Here is a 15,277-nt window from a genome sequence, read left to right as displayed (position 1 = left end):
GCAAGCGAGGTGGACCGGAGCTCCTTCCTCTCCGGTCTCGTCTCTCGTCCATCTGTGTGTCTCTGTGTCTCTCTCTCTCCCCCTCCCCGTTCCCGTGCTCCCTCCGTGCACTTTCCCGCGCCTCGACTCTCTCGGCAAGCAGGCCGGCCCCCTTTTCGGCTCCCGTGCGTTTTCCCTCCAAAAAACTTAGTTTTTTCCTCCTTTTTCCAGGGAGGCAGGCGTGGCTTGTGTGTGTGTGTGTGTGTGTGTGTGTGTGTGTGTGTGTGTGTGTGTGTGTGTCCCCGTCCTTGCAGGCGGGCCCCTTTCGACAGCCGGCCGTTTTCCCTCCAAAAAACTTAGTATATACACCTTTTCTTTCTTTTTTTCGGCAGGCAGGCAGGTGTGTGTGTGTCCCCGTCCCTCCCGAGAGAGCGCTGCCCCTTGCCTCTGCCCGCAGGTGCCGACGGTCCGCTTTCGCTTGCAGCTCACTCGGCACGGCTGCTGCTGGTGGGAGGGGCCTAAGCTAAGGAGGCCGGCCGGCTGGCGCCCCCCGCGGCTGCGGTCGTTGTCGGGCCGTTGACAGGAGATCAAAGAGCAGGGCCCCCGCCCGGGACTGGCGGGCAGGCAGGCGAGCAAGCAGGCAGGCAAGAGAGGGGGAGAGCGGAGTCCGGGCGGCCGGCAGCCGCGTGCGGACCGGGCTCCAGAGGCGTCGGCCTGCGCCGCTGCGCGCCAGCCGGACGCCCGCGCGCCCGCCCAAGGCCGGCGTCGGGCATCGCTTCTCGGCCTTTTGGCTAAGATCAAGTGTAGTATCTGTTCTTATCAGTTTAATATCTGATACGTCCCCCATCGGGGGACCACATATTAAACGGATTTTTGGAACAGGGAGCTGGATCAGGAGCTTGCTCCGTCCTCTCCACGCATCGGCCCGGTATTGCAGCGCCTCCGGGAACGGTGCACTACCTTCTCTCAGCGGTGAAAAGACAGACGTAGCTAGCAAGCAAGCGAGGTGGACCGGAGCTCCTTCCTCTCCGGTCTCGTCTCTCGTCCATCTGTGTGTCTCTGTGTCTCTCTCTCTCCCCCTCCCCGTTCCCGTGCTCCCTCCGTGCACTTTCCCGCGCCTCGACTCTCTCGGCAAGCAGGCCGGCCCCCTTTTCGGCTCCCGTGCGTTTTCCCTCCAAAAAACTTAGTTTTTTCCTCCTTTTTCCAGGGAGGCAGGCGTGGCTTGTGTGTGTGTGTGTGTGTGTGTGTGTGTGTGTGTGTGTGTGTGTGTGTGTCCCCGTCCTTGCAGGCGGGCCCCTTTCGACAGCCGGCCGTTTTCCCTCCAAAAAACTTAGTATATACACCTTTTCTTTCTTTTTTTCGGCAGGCAGGCAGGTGTGTGTGTGTCCCCGTCCCTCCCGAGAGAGCGCTGCCCCTTGCCTCTGCCCGCAGGTGCCGACGGTCCGCTTTCGCTTGCAGCTCACTCGGCACGGCTGCTGCTGGTGGGAGGGGCCTAAGCTAAGGAGGCCGGCCGGCTGGCGCCCCCCGCGGCTGCGGTCGTTGTCGGGCCGTTGACAGGAGATCAAAGAGCAGGGCCCCCGCCCGGGACTGGCGGGCAGGCAGGCGAGCAAGCAGGCAGGCAAGAGAGGGGGAGAGCGGAGTCCGGGCGGCCGGCAGCCGCGTGCGGACCGGGCTCCAGAGGCGTCGGCCTGCGCCGCTGCGCGCCAGCCGGACGCCCGCGCGCCCGCCCAAGGCCGGCGTCGGGCATCGCTTCTCGGCCTTTTGGCTAAGATCAAGTGTAGTATCTGTTCTTATCAGTTTAATATCTGATACGTCCCCCATCGGGGGACCACATATTAAACGGATTTTTGGAACAGGGAGCTGGATCAGGAGCTTGCTCCGTCCTCTCCACGCATCGGCCCGGTATTGCAGCGCCTCCGGGAACGGTGCACTACCTTCTCTCAGCGGTGAAAAGACAGACGTAGCTAGCAAGCAAGCGAGGTGGACCGGAGCTCCTTCCTCTCCGGTCTCGTCTCTCGTCCATCTGTGTGTCTCTGTGTCTCTCTCTCTCCCCCTCCCCGTTCCCGTGCTCCCTCCGTGCACTTTCCCGCGCCTCGACTCTCTCGGCAAGCAGGCCGGCCCCCTTTTCGGCTCCCGTGCGTTTTCCCTCCAAAAAACTTAGTTTTTTCCTCCTTTTTCCAGGGAGGCAGGCGTGGCTTGTGTGTGTGTGTGTGTGTGTGTGTGTGTGTGTGTGTGTGTGTGTGTGTGTCCCCGTCCTTGCAGGCGGGCCCCTTTCGACAGCCGGCCGTTTTCCCTCCAAAAAACTTAGTATATACACCTTTTCTTTCTTTTTTTCGGCAGGCAGGCAGGTGTGTGTGTGTCCCCGTCCCTCCCGAGAGAGCGCTGCCCCTTGCCTCTGCCCGCAGGTGCCGACGGTCCGCTTTCGCTTGCAGCTCACTCGGCACGGCTGCTGCTGGTGGGAGGGGCCTAAGCTAAGGAGGCCGGCCGGCTGGCGCCCCCCGCGGCTGCGGTCGTTGTCGGGCCGTTGACAGGAGATCAAAGAGCAGGGCCCCCGCCCGGGACTGGCGGGCAGGCAGGCGAGCAAGCAGGCAGGCAAGAGAGGGGGAGAGCGGAGTCCGGGCGGCCGGCAGCCGCGTGCGGACCGGGCTCCAGAGGCGTCGGCCTGCGCCGCTGCGCGCCAGCCGGACGCCCGCGCGCCCGCCCAAGGCCGGCGTCGGGCATCGCTTCTCGGCCTTTTGGCTAAGATCAAGTGTAGTATCTGTTCTTATCAGTTTAATATCTGATACGTCCCCCATCGGGGGACCACATATTAAACGGATTTTTGGAACAGGGAGCTGGATCAGGAGCTTGCTCCGTCCTCTCCACGCATCGGCCCGGTATTGCAGCGCCTCCGGGAACGGTGCACTACCTTCTCTCAGCGGTGAAAAGACAGACGTAGCTAGCAAGCAAGCGAGGTGGACCGGAGCTCCTTCCTCTCCGGTCTCGTCTCTCGTCCATCTGTGTGTCTCTGTGTCTCTCTCTCTCCCCCTCCCCGTTCCCGTGCTCCCTCCGTGCACTTTCCCGCGCCTCGACTCTCTCGGCAAGCAGGCCGGCCCCCTTTTCGGCTCCCGTGCGTTTTCCCTCCAAAAAACTTAGTTTTTTCCTCCTTTTTCCAGGGAGGCAGGCGTGGCTTGTGTGTGTGTGTGTGTGTGTGTGTGTGTGTGTGTGTGTGTGTGTGTGTGTCCCCGTCCTTGCAGGCGGGCCCCTTTCGACAGCCGGCCGTTTTCCCTCCAAAAAACTTAGTATATACACCTTTTCTTTCTTTTTTTCGGCAGGCAGGCAGGTGTGTGTGTGTCCCCGTCCCTCCCGAGAGAGCGCTGCCCCTTGCCTCTGCCCGCAGGTGCCGACGGTCCGCTTTCGCTTGCAGCTCACTCGGCACGGCTGCTGCTGGTGGGAGGGGCCTAAGCTAAGGAGGCCGGCCGGCTGGCGCCCCCCGCGGCTGCGGTCGTTGTCGGGCCGTTGACAGGAGATCAAAGAGCAGGGCCCCCGCCCGGGACTGGCGGGCAGGCAGGCGAGCAAGCAGGCAGGCAAGAGAGGGGGAGAGCGGAGTCCGGGCGGCCGGCAGCCGCGTGCGGACCGGGCTCCAGAGGCGTCGGCCTGCGCCGCTGCGCGCCAGCCGGACGCCCGCGCGCCCGCCCAAGGCCGGCGTCGGGCATCGCTTCTCGGCCTTTTGGCCAAGGTCGGAGGTCGAGGGAGGGACGAGATCGGAGGACAACACTTTTCAACTGAGGACGCCGCTGGATTGTTTCGTTTTGGACCCCGGACTGTTTTCTTGGATTTGCGTTTGGATTTCGGACTTTTGGATTTGCGTTTCACTTGGGACTTTTGGTGCGTGGGCTGCTTGGCAGCCGAAAGGCTGCTTTTCGTCATGGCTGCGGATCCCGGGGAGGCGACGAAGGACGGGCTGAACCCCAGCGTACGATGGACCATCCGCTTTCATTGGAAGGCGGAGACGGAGCCTCCGGGACGTGAGCTTTTCGAAGACGAAGTGCTGTTTGGAATTCTGGGATGTAAGGCGAGCGATATTTTATGTCTGCAGGGGAACCGGGCACAGAAATTTATGGATGCCACCTTCAACAGTGCTAAACTGCACAAGGAGGCGGCGGAGAGATGTGCACGAGCGAAGGCGGACGGGAAACTGCGTGAGTATGAGTGCGGGGGCCTGCAAGGCGACAATAAAAGGTGGGTGGTCGTCCACATGTTCGAGCCTTTTTTGACTGACCAGGATGTGACGACCTTTTTGCGTCGGTACGTGGAGGTGCTTCAGGGCCCATATGTCATCAGTGACACCCGTACTGTCTGGACTGGGAAGCGCCGCTATCAGGTCGAGCTACGGCAGGATCTAAGGTCGCCGGACGGCTTCGCCCACCCACCGGGCAACTTTTTCATCGGGCCAGGTAGGGGGTATTTGTATTATTGGAACCAGCCGGATTTTTGCAGGAAGTGTCGTGGCTTTGGACATCGCGAGGGGTCGTGCACTGTCGGAGAGTGTGGGAAGTGCCACCGCACTGGCCACTCCACACGGGCATGCCCAGTAAAGGAGTGCTCCCTGTGTGGGAACACGGGGCATTTGTTCCGGCAGTGCAGCCAGAGGGGCAAGGACCTGGAGAAGGAGATCCGAGACTGGGTGCAGCGGCCAGAGGAGACCGACGGGGAGGAGGAAGACCGACCGGAGGGCGGCAAGGCCCACAGGAAAGGGGGTAAGCACCGGGAGGAAAGGCAGGAGGAGGATGGAGGGCAGGAAGGAGGACAAGGAGAACTCGCAGGAGAAGAAGAGGCACGACCGGGAACTTCACGGGAGGTGAGGAACCCTAGCTGGGCAGATGTGGTGAGGGGGACGCGCCCCCTAGTGGCGGCAGAAACATCTGCAGCGTCGGGGCCGGTGGGAGAGGAGGGGGGGGCACCAGCTCTTACCCCCCTAGGAAAGAAACTGCAGAAACGGTCCCGAGCTGGGAGGCGGCAGAAGGAGACCCAGGAGAAGAAGAAGAGGACGGATGAAGGAGGAGACGACGGAGAACACCGGGAGGAGGTGACAGGCCCGGAACAGATGGTGGAAGAGACGCCCCAGTCAGCCTCGAGTGACTCCGAGTCTGATGACACCGCGGACTCTCTGCCTCCCGGACAGGGGTCCGGTCCGGCAATCTGCCACACCTTCTCGGTGGCGCAGGCTGCGACAGACGAGGGCAGCCCGATAGTGGACTGCCAGGCCGGCATGCTTACCCCCGAACAGGGTTTTCAATGCAGCCCCCTGGGGGGGGTCGCCTTTATGGAGACCTCGGACAGTGACACCTCTGCGAGTACAGCAGGGGCGGCGAGCTCACCCGAGCCCGGCCAGGGAGAGGAGATGGAGAGTGACAGCCCCCCCTTAGAGCCACCATGACCCTCGTGGTGGCAACAGCCAATGTGAGGGGTTTGAGGCAAAAGGACAAGCGGACGGCGGTGTTTTCATACCTGTCTCAGAAGAATCTGGATCTGTGTTTCCTCCAAGAAGTACATCTCAAGGACCTCGACGACGTGAGGGCCCTCCAGAAGGCGTGGAGGAGGGGTCCTTCGTGGTGGAGCGTCGGAGGGGTGAACTCTGCCGGTGTGGGTATCCTGTGTGGCTCGCCAAGCTTCGCCGTCCAGATGGTCAGCTCAGTGATCCCCGGACGTCTGCTGGTGGTGGATGGCACCTGGAAGGGGACGAAGATCAGACTAATCGGTGTGTACGCCCCAGCAGACAGACGCCAGCAGGGCTCCTTTTTGAGAGATCTGGAGCCCTTGCTATACACCAACAGGGAGCTGATCATGGGCGGCGACTTCAATGTCGACTTAGGAGACTCGCACGGCGAGGGAGTTCACCTGCTGAGGTCCTTGATCACAGATTTCAGATTGCGAGACGGGTTTGATAACGTTGCACACCACACCTGGGACAACGGACGGGGGATTTTCAGACGCCTCGATTATATCCTCTCCACTGTAAAGTGGAAAGTCCTAAGCAGGCAGGTGACCCCCACCTGGTTTTCAGACCATCAGTTGCTGGCAGTCTCCTTTGGTGTCGAGGACCCCGGCTTCCAGGCCGGATACTGGAAGCTGAACAAGCAAGTCCTACTTGAGGCGAGATACCAAAGGAAGATGGAGGCAGTGCTTCGAGACCTTGAGAAGAGGAGAGCACTCTTCAGCTCCGCGGTGCACTGGTGGGAATCTTGTAAACTCATCATCGCAACGGTTACCAAAAGATACTGCTGGATCCGGCGAAGACTGGAGGAACGCCAGTGCACCCAACTCCAGCAGGAGCTTGAGGCACTGTATGGCCAGCTGAACCAGGGGGGCGCCTTCGATGGCGAACGAGTTGCGTACGTCAGAGGCCTGCTTAAGGACAAGTGGCTGCAGCGGGCACAGGACTTCCTTTTCAGGTTGCAGGGAATCTGGAGGGAAGGAGAAGAACGCTGCTCGGCCCAGTTCTTCAGCGCCGTGAGAAGACAGCAAGAGCGCAGTCTTTTCGACACCATCCGGCGCGAAGACGGGACTGCAGCCACGGATATACCCGGGATGTTGAGGTGCGCCACAGGATTCTACGAAGCCTTGTTTTCAGAGAAGGAGATCGACTCGAGCACTAAGGACAGGCTCTTGGAGGGTGTGGAGACGGCGGTAGAAGACCCATCCGCACTGGTCGGTCCAGTGTCGGGGGCAGAGGTCCGAACGGCAATGCTGGGTTTGAAGAAAGGCACTGTCCCTGGCGTTGACGGCCTGCCGACCGAGTTTTACCGCACCTTCTGGAGTCAGCTGGAGCCTTTCCTAGTGCAGGTTTTCAATGAGGTCCTGAACGGCGGTGGGTTGGGCCTCTCGATGAAGACCGGAGTCGTCTCCTTGATTTTCAAGAGTGGAGACAAGGCGGACCTGGGCAACTGGAGGCCGATCCAGCTCCTGTGCACGGATTATAAGATCTTGGCCAGGGTGCTGGGCGGCCGCCTGAGAACCGTAATGCCGGAGCTGGTCAAGGCTGACCAGACATGTGGCGTGGCAGGAAGAAAGATCAGCTGGACGCTGCAGCTGATCCGAGACGTCATCTCCTGGGTGGAGGACAGGGGCCTGCCGCTCATGCTGGTGAGCTTGGACCAGGCGAAGGCTTTTGACCGGGTCCATCATGGGATCCTGTGGGCGCTGTTGCGGAAGAAGGGTCTGCCTGACAGTTTTGTTAGGTGGATCAGGACTCTGTACGACGGCGCAATATCCCGGGTATGTATTAACGGCGCAGTGGGGAGGAGCATCCCCGTAAGGTGTGGTGTGCGACAGGGCTGTCCTCTCTCCCCCCTGTTGTACGTCATTTACATCGAGCTCCTGCTGGACCAGTTACGGACGGATCCCGGAGTGGAAGGAATCCGAGTGCCAGGTGGAGGAGGGCAGGAAGCCAAGATCGCCGCTTATGCGGACGACATCACGCTCTTCCTGGGCTCTGAAAGCGGCCTGGGGAGGGCGTTGGACATCGTGGAGGCCTTCTCTAGAGGCACTGGCGCCCGACTGAACCACGCCAAAAGCCTGGTTAAACTGTTCGGGACCTGGCCATGTGAACCACGGACGTTTGGAGGGCTGACGAGGACGACCGGCCCAGTGAAAGTCTTGGGGGTCCTCTTCCACAACGTGGACCCCGCGGGCTTGAACTGGGAGGCCAGGTTCCGAAGGATCAATCAACAGCTGGGCCTTTGGCAGAAGCGGTCTTTGACCTGGATAGGGAAGGCGCTGGTGCTGAAGGTAGAGATCCTGCCCCTGCTGCTCCACCTGGCAGTGGTATACCCCCTACCTGCAGGACGACGGAAGGAACTGGTGAGGACCATTTTTGGGTTTGTTTGGGGGCACTCATACGAGCGCATTAGAAGAACGGACATGTGTAGGCCCGTCGCGGACGGCGGCAGAGGGATTCCAGACTTCCCGGTGAAGTTGGACTGTGTGTTCGTCGCCGGCCTGTGCGTCATCCTGCACGAGAACCCGCCCCACCTGTGTAGCCGGTTTGTGAGCCTCTGGCTCTCGACGAGCATGCGACACCTGACCGTCTGGAGCAACACGACCCCGAAGGCGGAGCGGCTCCCACTGCACTACCGGCACGCAGTGCAGTGGCTGCGGGCACACCCGGAGGTCAAAGGAGGAACGACTGCGCTGAGCCACAGGCTCATGTACAAGACCCTTTTGACGTCGGAAAGGCCAGCGATCCTGGGTGTGCCCAGGGAAATCTGGCAGCAGGCCCAACCAAAGGGCCTGGACAACAAGTTGAAGGACTTGAACTGGCTCTGCGTGTGGGGTCGGTTGGCGGTCAGGTCCGTCATGCATGCGCATGGACTATCACGGCAGAGTCAGTGCCCAAGACACGGCTGCACAGGTGAAGAGACCGTGAACCACGTGTTTTGGGAGTGCGGGTTCGTGCAGGGGGTGTGGAGGACCAGCAGACACCTATACGCACAGGTAGGTCTGGATTCCCCATTGTCACTGCGGATGGTGCTGCGAGGAGTGCCCGGTTCCCGTCCCTGGACCGCCAGCTTCTTACTGTGGCTCCTGATCAGTCTCACAAAGCTGTACGTGTGGGAAGCACGGACTGAGCTGGTCAGGAACGGCGTGGAGGTGACCATCGCAGGCATCCTGAGGAGAGTGAAAGCGGATGTGGTCCGAAGAATCCGATGGGATATAATGCGCTGGGGTTTCGCAGCCGCAAAGGAGCGCTGGAAGGACTTGATCACGTGGTGTTAAAGGTGGTGGGTAGATTAAACTTTTGAGCTCTGTTTTTGTACTGTTTTTCTAATAAATATAAAAAAAAAAAAAATCTGTTCTTATCAGTTTAATATCTGATACGTCCCCCCCATCGGGGGACCACATATTAAACGGATTTTTGGAACAGGGAGCTGGATCAGGAGCTTGCTCCGTCCTCTCCACGCATCGGCCCGGTATTGCAGCGCCTCCGGGAACGGTGCACTACCTTCTCTCAGCGGTGAAAAGACAGACGTAGCTAGCAAGCAAGCGAGGTGGACCGGAGCTCCTTCCTCTCCGGTCTCGTCTCTCGTCCATCTGTGTGTCTCTGTGTCTCTCTCTCTCCCCCTCCCCGTTCCCGTGCTCCCTCCGTGCACTTTCCCGCGCCTCGACTCTCTCGGCAAGCAGGCCGGCCCCCTTTTCGGCTCCCGTGCGTTTTCCCTCCAAAAAACTTAGTTTTTTCCTCCTTTTTCCAGGGAGGCAGGCGTGGCTTGTGTGTGTGTGTGTGTGTGTGTGTGTGTGTGTGTGTGTGTGTGTGTGTGTGTCCCCGTCCTTGCAGGCGGGCCCCTTTCGACAGCCGGCCGTTTTCCCTCCAAAAAACTTAGTATATACACCTTTTCTTTCTTTTTTTCGGCAGGCAGGCAGGTGTGTGTGTGTCCCCGTCCCTCCCGAGAGAGCGCTGCCCCTTGCCTCTGCCCGCAGGTGCCGACGGTCCGCTTTCGCTTGCAGCTCACTCGGCACGGCTGCTGCTGGTGGGAGGGGCCTAAGCTAAGGAGGCCGGCCGGCTGGCGCCCCCCGCGGCTGCGGTCGTTGTCGGGCCGTTGACAGGAGATCAAAGAGCAGGGCCCCCGCCCGGGACTGGCGGGCAGGCAGGCGAGCAAGCAGGCAGGCAAGAGAGGGGGAGAGCGGAGTCCGGGCGGCCGGCAGCCGCGTGCGGACCGGGCTCCAGAGGCGTCGGCCTGCGCCGCTGCGCGCCAGCCGGACGCCCGCGCGCCCGCCCAAGGCCGGCGTCGGGCATCGCTTCTCGGCCTTTTGGCTAAGATCAAGTGTAGTATCTGTTCTTATCAGTTTAATATCTGATACGTCCCCCATCGGGGGACCACATATTAAACGGATTTTTGGAACAGGGAGCTGGATCAGGAGCTTGCTCCGTCCTCTCCACGCATCGGCCCGGTATTGCAGCGCCTCCGGGAACGGTGCACTACCTTCTCTCAGCGGTGAAAAGACAGACGTAGCTAGCAAGCAAGCGAGGTGGACCGGAGCTCCTTCCTCTCCGGTCTCGTCTCTCGTCCATCTGTGTGTCTCTGTGTCTCTCTCTCTCCCCCTCCCCGTTCCCGTGCTCCCTCCGTGCACTTTCCCGCGCCTCGACTCTCTCGGCAAGCAGGCCGGCCCCCTTTTCGGCTCCCGTGCGTTTTCCCTCCAAAAAACTTAGTTTTTTCCTCCTTTTTCCAGGGAGGCAGGCGTGGCTTGTGTGTGTGTGTGTGTGTGTGTGTGTGTGTGTGTGTGTGTGTGTGTGTGTGTCCCCGTCCTTGCAGGCGGGCCCCTTTCGACAGCCGGCCGTTTTCCCTCCAAAAAACTTAGTATATACACCTTTTCTTTCTTTTTTTCGGCAGGCAGGCAGGTGTGTGTGTGTCCCCGTCCCTCCCGAGAGAGCGCTGCCCCTTGCCTCTGCCCGCAGGTGCCGACGGTCCGCTTTCGCTTGCAGCTCACTCGGCACGGCTGCTGCTGGTGGGAGGGGCCTAAGCTAAGGAGGCCGGCCGGCTGGCGCCCCCCGCGGCTGCGGTCGTTGTCGGGCCGTTGACAGGAGATCAAAGAGCAGGGCCCCCGCCCGGGACTGGCGGGCAGGCAGGCGAGCAAGCAGGCAGGCAAGAGAGGGGGAGAGCGGAGTCCGGGCGGCCGGCAGCCGCGTGCGGACCGGGCTCCAGAGGCGTCGGCCTGCGCCGCTGCGCGCCAGCCGGACGCCCGCGCGCCCGCCCAAGGCCGGCGTCGGGCATCGCTTCTCGGCCTTTTGGCTAAGATCAAGTGTAGTATCTGTTCTTATCAGTTTAATATCTGATACGTCCCCCATCGGGGGACCACATATTAAACGGATTTTTGGAACAGGGAGCTGGATCAGGAGCTTGCTCCGTCCTCTCCACGCATCGGCCCGGTATTGCAGCGCCTCCGGGAACGGTGCACTACCTTCTCTCAGCGGTGAAAAGACAGACGTAGCTAGCAAGCAAGCGAGGTGGACCGGAGCTCCTTCCTCTCCGGTCTCGTCTCTCGTCCATCTGTGTGTCTCTGTGTCTCTCTCTCTCCCCCTCCCCGTTCCCGTGCTCCCTCCGTGCACTTTCCCGCGCCTCGACTCTCTCGGCAAGCAGGCCGGCCCCCTTTTCGGCTCCCGTGCGTTTTCCCTCCAAAAAACTTAGTTTTTTCCTCCTTTTTCCAGGGAGGCAGGCGTGGCTGTGTGTGTGTGTGTGTGTGTGTGTGTGTGTGTGTGTGTGTGTGTGTGTGTGTGCCCCGTCCTTGCAGGCGGGCCCCTTTCGACAGCCGGCCGTTTTCCCTCCAAAAAACTTAGTATATACACCTTTTCTTTCTTTTTTTCGGCAGGCAGGCAGGTGTGTGTGTGTCCCCGTCCCTCCCGAGAGAGCGCTGCCCCTTGCCTCTGCCCGCAGGTGCCGACGGTCCGCTTTCGCTTGCAGCTCACTCGGCACGGCTGCTGCTGGTGGGAGGGGCCTAAGCTAAGGAGGCCGGCCGGCTGGCGCCCCCCGCGGCTGCGGTCGTTGTCGGGCCGTTGACAGGAGATCAAAGAGCAGGGCCCCCGCCCGGGACTGGCGGGCAGGCAGGCGAGCAAGCAGGCAGGCAAGAGAGGGGGAGAGCGGAGTCCGGGCGGCCGGCAGCCGCGTGCGGACCGGGCTCCAGAGGCGTCGGCCTGCGCCGCTGCGCGCCAGCCGGACGCCCGCGCGCCCGCCCAAGGCCGGCGTCGGGCATCGCTTCTCGGCCTTTTGGCTAAGATCAAGTGTAGTATCTGTTCTTATCAGTTTAATATCTGATACGTCCCCCATCGGGGGACCACATATTAAACGGATTTTTGGAACAGGGAGCTGGATCAGGAGCTTGCTCCGTCCTCTCCACGCATCGGCCCGGTATTGCAGCGCCTCCGGGAACGGTGCACTACCTTCTCTCAGCGGTGAAAAGACAGACGTAGCTAGCAAGCAAGCGAGGTGGACCGGAGCTCCTTCCTCTCCGGTCTCGTCTCTCGTCCATCTGTGTGTCTCTGTGTCTCTCTCTCTCCCCCTCCCCGTTCCCGTGCTCCCTCCGTGCACTTTCCCGCGCCTCGACTCTCTCGGCAAGCAGGCCGGCCCCCTTTTCGGCTCCCGTGCGTTTTCCCTCCAAAAAACTTAGTTTTTTCCTCCTTTTTCCAGGGAGGCAGGCGTGGCTTGTGTGTGTGTGTGTGTGTGTGTGTGTGTGTGTGTGTGTGTGTGTGTGTGTGTCCCCGTCCTTGCAGGCGGGCCCCTTTCGACAGCCGGCCGTTTTCCCTCCAAAAAACTTAGTATATACACCTTTTCTTTCTTTTTTTCGGCAGGCAGGCAGGTGTGTGTGTGTCCCCGTCCCTCCCGAGAGAGCGCTGCCCCTTGCCTCTGCCCGCAGGTGCCGACGGTCCGCTTTCGCTTGCAGCTCACTCGGCACGGCTGCTGCTGGTGGGAGGGGCCTAAGCTAAGGAGGCCGGCCGGCTGGCGCCCCCCGCGGCTGCGGTCGTTGTCGGGCCGTTGACAGGAGATCAAAGAGCAGGGCCCCCGCCCGGGACTGGCGGGCAGGCAGGCGAGCAAGCAGGCAGGCAAGAGAGGGGGAGAGCGGAGTCCGGGCGGCCGGCAGCCGCGTGCGGACCGGGCTCCAGAGGCGTCGGCCTGCGCCGCTGCGCGCCAGCCGGACGCCCGCGCGCCCGCCCAAGGCCGGCGTCGGGCATCGCTTCTCGGCCTTTTGGCTAAGATCAAGTGTAGTATCTGTTCTTATCAGTTTAATATCTGATACGTCCCCCATCGGGGGACCACATATTAAACGGATTTTTGGAACAGGGAGCTGGATCAGGAGCTTGCTCCGTCCTCTCCACGCATCGGCCCGGTATTGCAGCGCCTCCGGGAACGGTGCACTACCTTCTCTCAGCGGTGAAAAGACAGACGTAGCTAGCAAGCAAGCGAGGTGGACCGGAGCTCCTTCCTCTCCGGTCTCGTCTCTCGTCCATCTGTGTGTCTCTGTGTCTCTCTCTCTCCCCCTCCCCGTTCCCGTGCTCCCTCCGTGCACTTTCCCGCGCCTCGACTCTCTCGGCAAGCAGGCCGGCCCCCTTTTCGGCTCCCGTGCGTTTTCCCTCCAAAAAACTTAGTTTTTTCCTCCTTTTTCCAGGGAGGCAGGCGTGGCTGTGTGTGTGTGTGTGTGTGTGTGTGTGTGTGTGTGTGTGTGTGTGTGTGTGTGTCCCCGTCCTTGCAGGCGGGCCCCTTTCGACAGCCGGCCGTTTTCCCTCCAAAAAACTTAGTATATACACCTTTTCTTTCTTTTTTTCGGCAGGCAGGCAGGTGTGTGTGTGTCCCCGTCCCTCCCGAGAGAGCGCTGCCCCTTGCCTCTGCCCGCAGGTGCCGACGGTCCGCTTTCGCTTGCAGCTCACTCGGCACGGCTGCTGCTGGTGGGAGGGGCCTAAGCTAAGGAGGCCGGCCGGCTGGCGCCCCCCGCGGCTGCGGTCGTTGTCGGGCCGTTGACAGGAGATCAAAGAGCAGGGCCCCCGCCCGGGACTGGCGGGCAGGCAGGCGAGCAAGCAGGCAGGCAAGAGAGGGGGAGAGCGGAGTCCGGGCGGCCGGCAGCCGCGTGCGGACCGGGCTCCAGAGGCGTCGGCCTGCGCCGCTGCGCGCCAGCCGGACGCCCGCGCGCCCGCCCAAGGCCGGCGTCGGGCATCGCTTCTCGGCCTTTTGGCTAAGATCAAGTGTAGTATCTGTTCTTATCAGTTTAATATCTGATACGTCCCCCATCGGGGGACCACATATTAAACGGATTTTTGGAACAGGGAGCTGGATCAGGAGCTTGCTCCGTCCTCTCCACGCATCGGCCCGGTATTGCAGCGCCTCCGGGAACGGTGCACTACCTTCTCTCAGCGGTGAAAAGACAGACGTAGCTAGCAAGCAAGCGAGGTGGACCGGAGCTCCTTCCTCTCCGGTCTCGTCTCTCGTCCATCTGTGTGTCTCTGTGTCTCTCTCTCTCCCCCTCCCCGTTCCCGTGCTCCCTCCGTGCACTTTCCCGCGCCTCGACTCTCTCGGCAAGCAGGCCGGCCCCCTTTTCGGCTCCCGTGCGTTTTCCCTCCAAAAAACTTAGTTTTTTCCTCCTTTTTCCAGGGAGGCAGGCGTGGCTTGTGTGTGTGTGTGTGTGTGTGTGTGTGTGTGTGTGTGTGTGTGTGTGTGTGTCCCCGTCCTTGCAGGCGGGCCCCTTTCGACAGCCGGCCGTTTTCCCTCCAAAAAACTTAGTATATACACCTTTTCTTTCTTTTTTTCGGCAGGCAGGCAGGTGTGTGTGTGTCCCCGTCCCTCCCGAGAGAGCGCTGCCCCTTGCCTCTGCCCGCAGGTGCCGACGGTCCGCTTTCGCTTGCAGCTCACTCGGCACGGCTGCTGCTGGTGGGAGGGGCCTAAGCTAAGGAGGCCGGCCGGCTGGCGCCCCCCGCGGCTGCGGTCGTTGTCGGGCCGTTGACAGGAGATCAAAGAGCAGGGCCCCCGCCCGGGACTGGCGGGCAGGCAGGCGAGCAAGCAGGCAGGCAAGAGAGGGGGAGAGCGGAGTCCGGGCGGCCGGCAGCCGCGTGCGGACCGGGCTCCAGAGGCGTCGGCCTGCGCCGCTGCGCGCCAGCCGGACGCCCGCGCGCCCGCCCAAGGCCGGCGTCGGGCATCGCTTCTCGGCCTTTTGGCTAAGATCAAGTGTAGTATCTGTTCTTATCAGTTTAATATCTGATACGTCCCCCATCGGGGGACCACATATTAAACGGATTTTTGGAACAGGGAGCTGGATCAGGAGCTTGCTCCGTCCTCTCCACGCATCGGCCCGGTATTGCAGCGCCTCCGGGAACGGTGCACTACCTTCTCTCAGCGGTGAAAAGACAGACGTAGCTAGCAAGCAAGCGAGGTGGACCGGAGCTCCTTCCTCTCCGGTCTCGTCTCTCGTCCATCTGTGTGTCTCTGTGTCTCTCTCTCTCCCCCTCCCCGTTCCCGTGCTCCCTCCGTGCACTTTCCCGCGCCTCGACTCTCTCGGCAAGCAGGCCGGCCCCCTTTTCGGCTCCCGTGCGTTTTCCCTCCAAAAAACTTAGTTTTTTCCTCCTTTTTCCAGGGAGGCAGGCGTGGCTTGTGTGTGTGTGTGTGTGTGTGTGTGTGTGTGTGTGTGTGTGTGTGTGTGTGTCCCCGTCCTTGCAGGCGGGCCCCTTTCGACAGCCGGCCGTTTTCCCTCCAAAAAACTTAGTATATACACCTTTTCTTTCTTTTTTTCGGCAGGCAGGCAGGTGTGTGTGTGTCCCCGTCCCTCCCGAGAGAGCGCTGCCCCT

The 15,277-nt window shown here is 61.4% G+C and overlaps 10 non-coding genes across 10 annotated transcripts; all 10 read left to right on the top strand.

Moving 5' to 3' along the window:
- The first annotated feature begins 750 nt into the window (after positions 1-750).
- LOC148809958 (U2 spliceosomal RNA) lies at positions 751-941 on the top strand. Its single transcript, XR_016087044.1, has one exon. It is a non-coding gene; the product is annotated as a U2 spliceosomal RNA (small nuclear RNA).
- A 783-nt stretch (positions 942-1,724) lies between these two features.
- Positions 1,725-1,915, top strand: LOC148809957 (U2 spliceosomal RNA). Its single transcript, XR_016087043.1, has one exon. It is a non-coding gene; the product is annotated as a U2 spliceosomal RNA (small nuclear RNA).
- A 783-nt stretch (positions 1,916-2,698) lies between these two features.
- LOC148809956 (U2 spliceosomal RNA) lies at positions 2,699-2,889 on the top strand. The gene has a single exon (XR_016087135.1). It is a non-coding gene; the product is annotated as a U2 spliceosomal RNA (small nuclear RNA).
- A 5,886-nt stretch (positions 2,890-8,775) lies between these two features.
- Positions 8,776-8,964, top strand: LOC148809955 (U2 spliceosomal RNA). Its single transcript, XR_016087090.1, has one exon. It is a non-coding gene; the product is annotated as a U2 spliceosomal RNA (small nuclear RNA).
- Positions 8,965-9,749: 785 nt separating this feature from the next.
- Positions 9,750-9,940, top strand: LOC148809954 (U2 spliceosomal RNA). The gene has a single exon (XR_016087134.1). It is a non-coding gene; the product is annotated as a U2 spliceosomal RNA (small nuclear RNA).
- Positions 9,941-10,725: 785 nt separating this feature from the next.
- LOC148809953 (U2 spliceosomal RNA) lies at positions 10,726-10,916 on the top strand. Its single transcript, XR_016087133.1, has one exon. It is a non-coding gene; the product is annotated as a U2 spliceosomal RNA (small nuclear RNA).
- A 785-nt stretch (positions 10,917-11,701) lies between these two features.
- LOC148809952 (U2 spliceosomal RNA) lies at positions 11,702-11,892 on the top strand. The gene has a single exon (XR_016087132.1). It is a non-coding gene; the product is annotated as a U2 spliceosomal RNA (small nuclear RNA).
- A 785-nt stretch (positions 11,893-12,677) lies between these two features.
- Positions 12,678-12,868, top strand: LOC148809951 (U2 spliceosomal RNA). Its single transcript, XR_016087131.1, has one exon. It is a non-coding gene; the product is annotated as a U2 spliceosomal RNA (small nuclear RNA).
- A 786-nt stretch (positions 12,869-13,654) lies between these two features.
- LOC148809950 (U2 spliceosomal RNA) lies at positions 13,655-13,845 on the top strand. The gene has a single exon (XR_016087129.1). It is a non-coding gene; the product is annotated as a U2 spliceosomal RNA (small nuclear RNA).
- Positions 13,846-14,630: 785 nt separating this feature from the next.
- Positions 14,631-14,821, top strand: LOC148809949 (U2 spliceosomal RNA). Its single transcript, XR_016087128.1, has one exon. It is a non-coding gene; the product is annotated as a U2 spliceosomal RNA (small nuclear RNA).
- The last annotated feature ends 456 nt before the right edge of the window (positions 14,822-15,277 follow it).

This window comes from Atractosteus spatula, unplaced genomic scaffold (genome assembly GCF_055471065.1).
Source record: "Atractosteus spatula isolate fAtrSpa1 unplaced genomic scaffold, fAtrSpa1.hap1 Scaffold_105, whole genome shotgun sequence".
NCBI lineage: Eukaryota > Metazoa > Chordata > Actinopteri > Semionotiformes > Lepisosteidae > Atractosteus > Atractosteus spatula.
The sequence above is the reverse complement of the archived record's forward strand: the minus strand, read 5'-3'. Positions and strand labels throughout refer to the sequence as shown.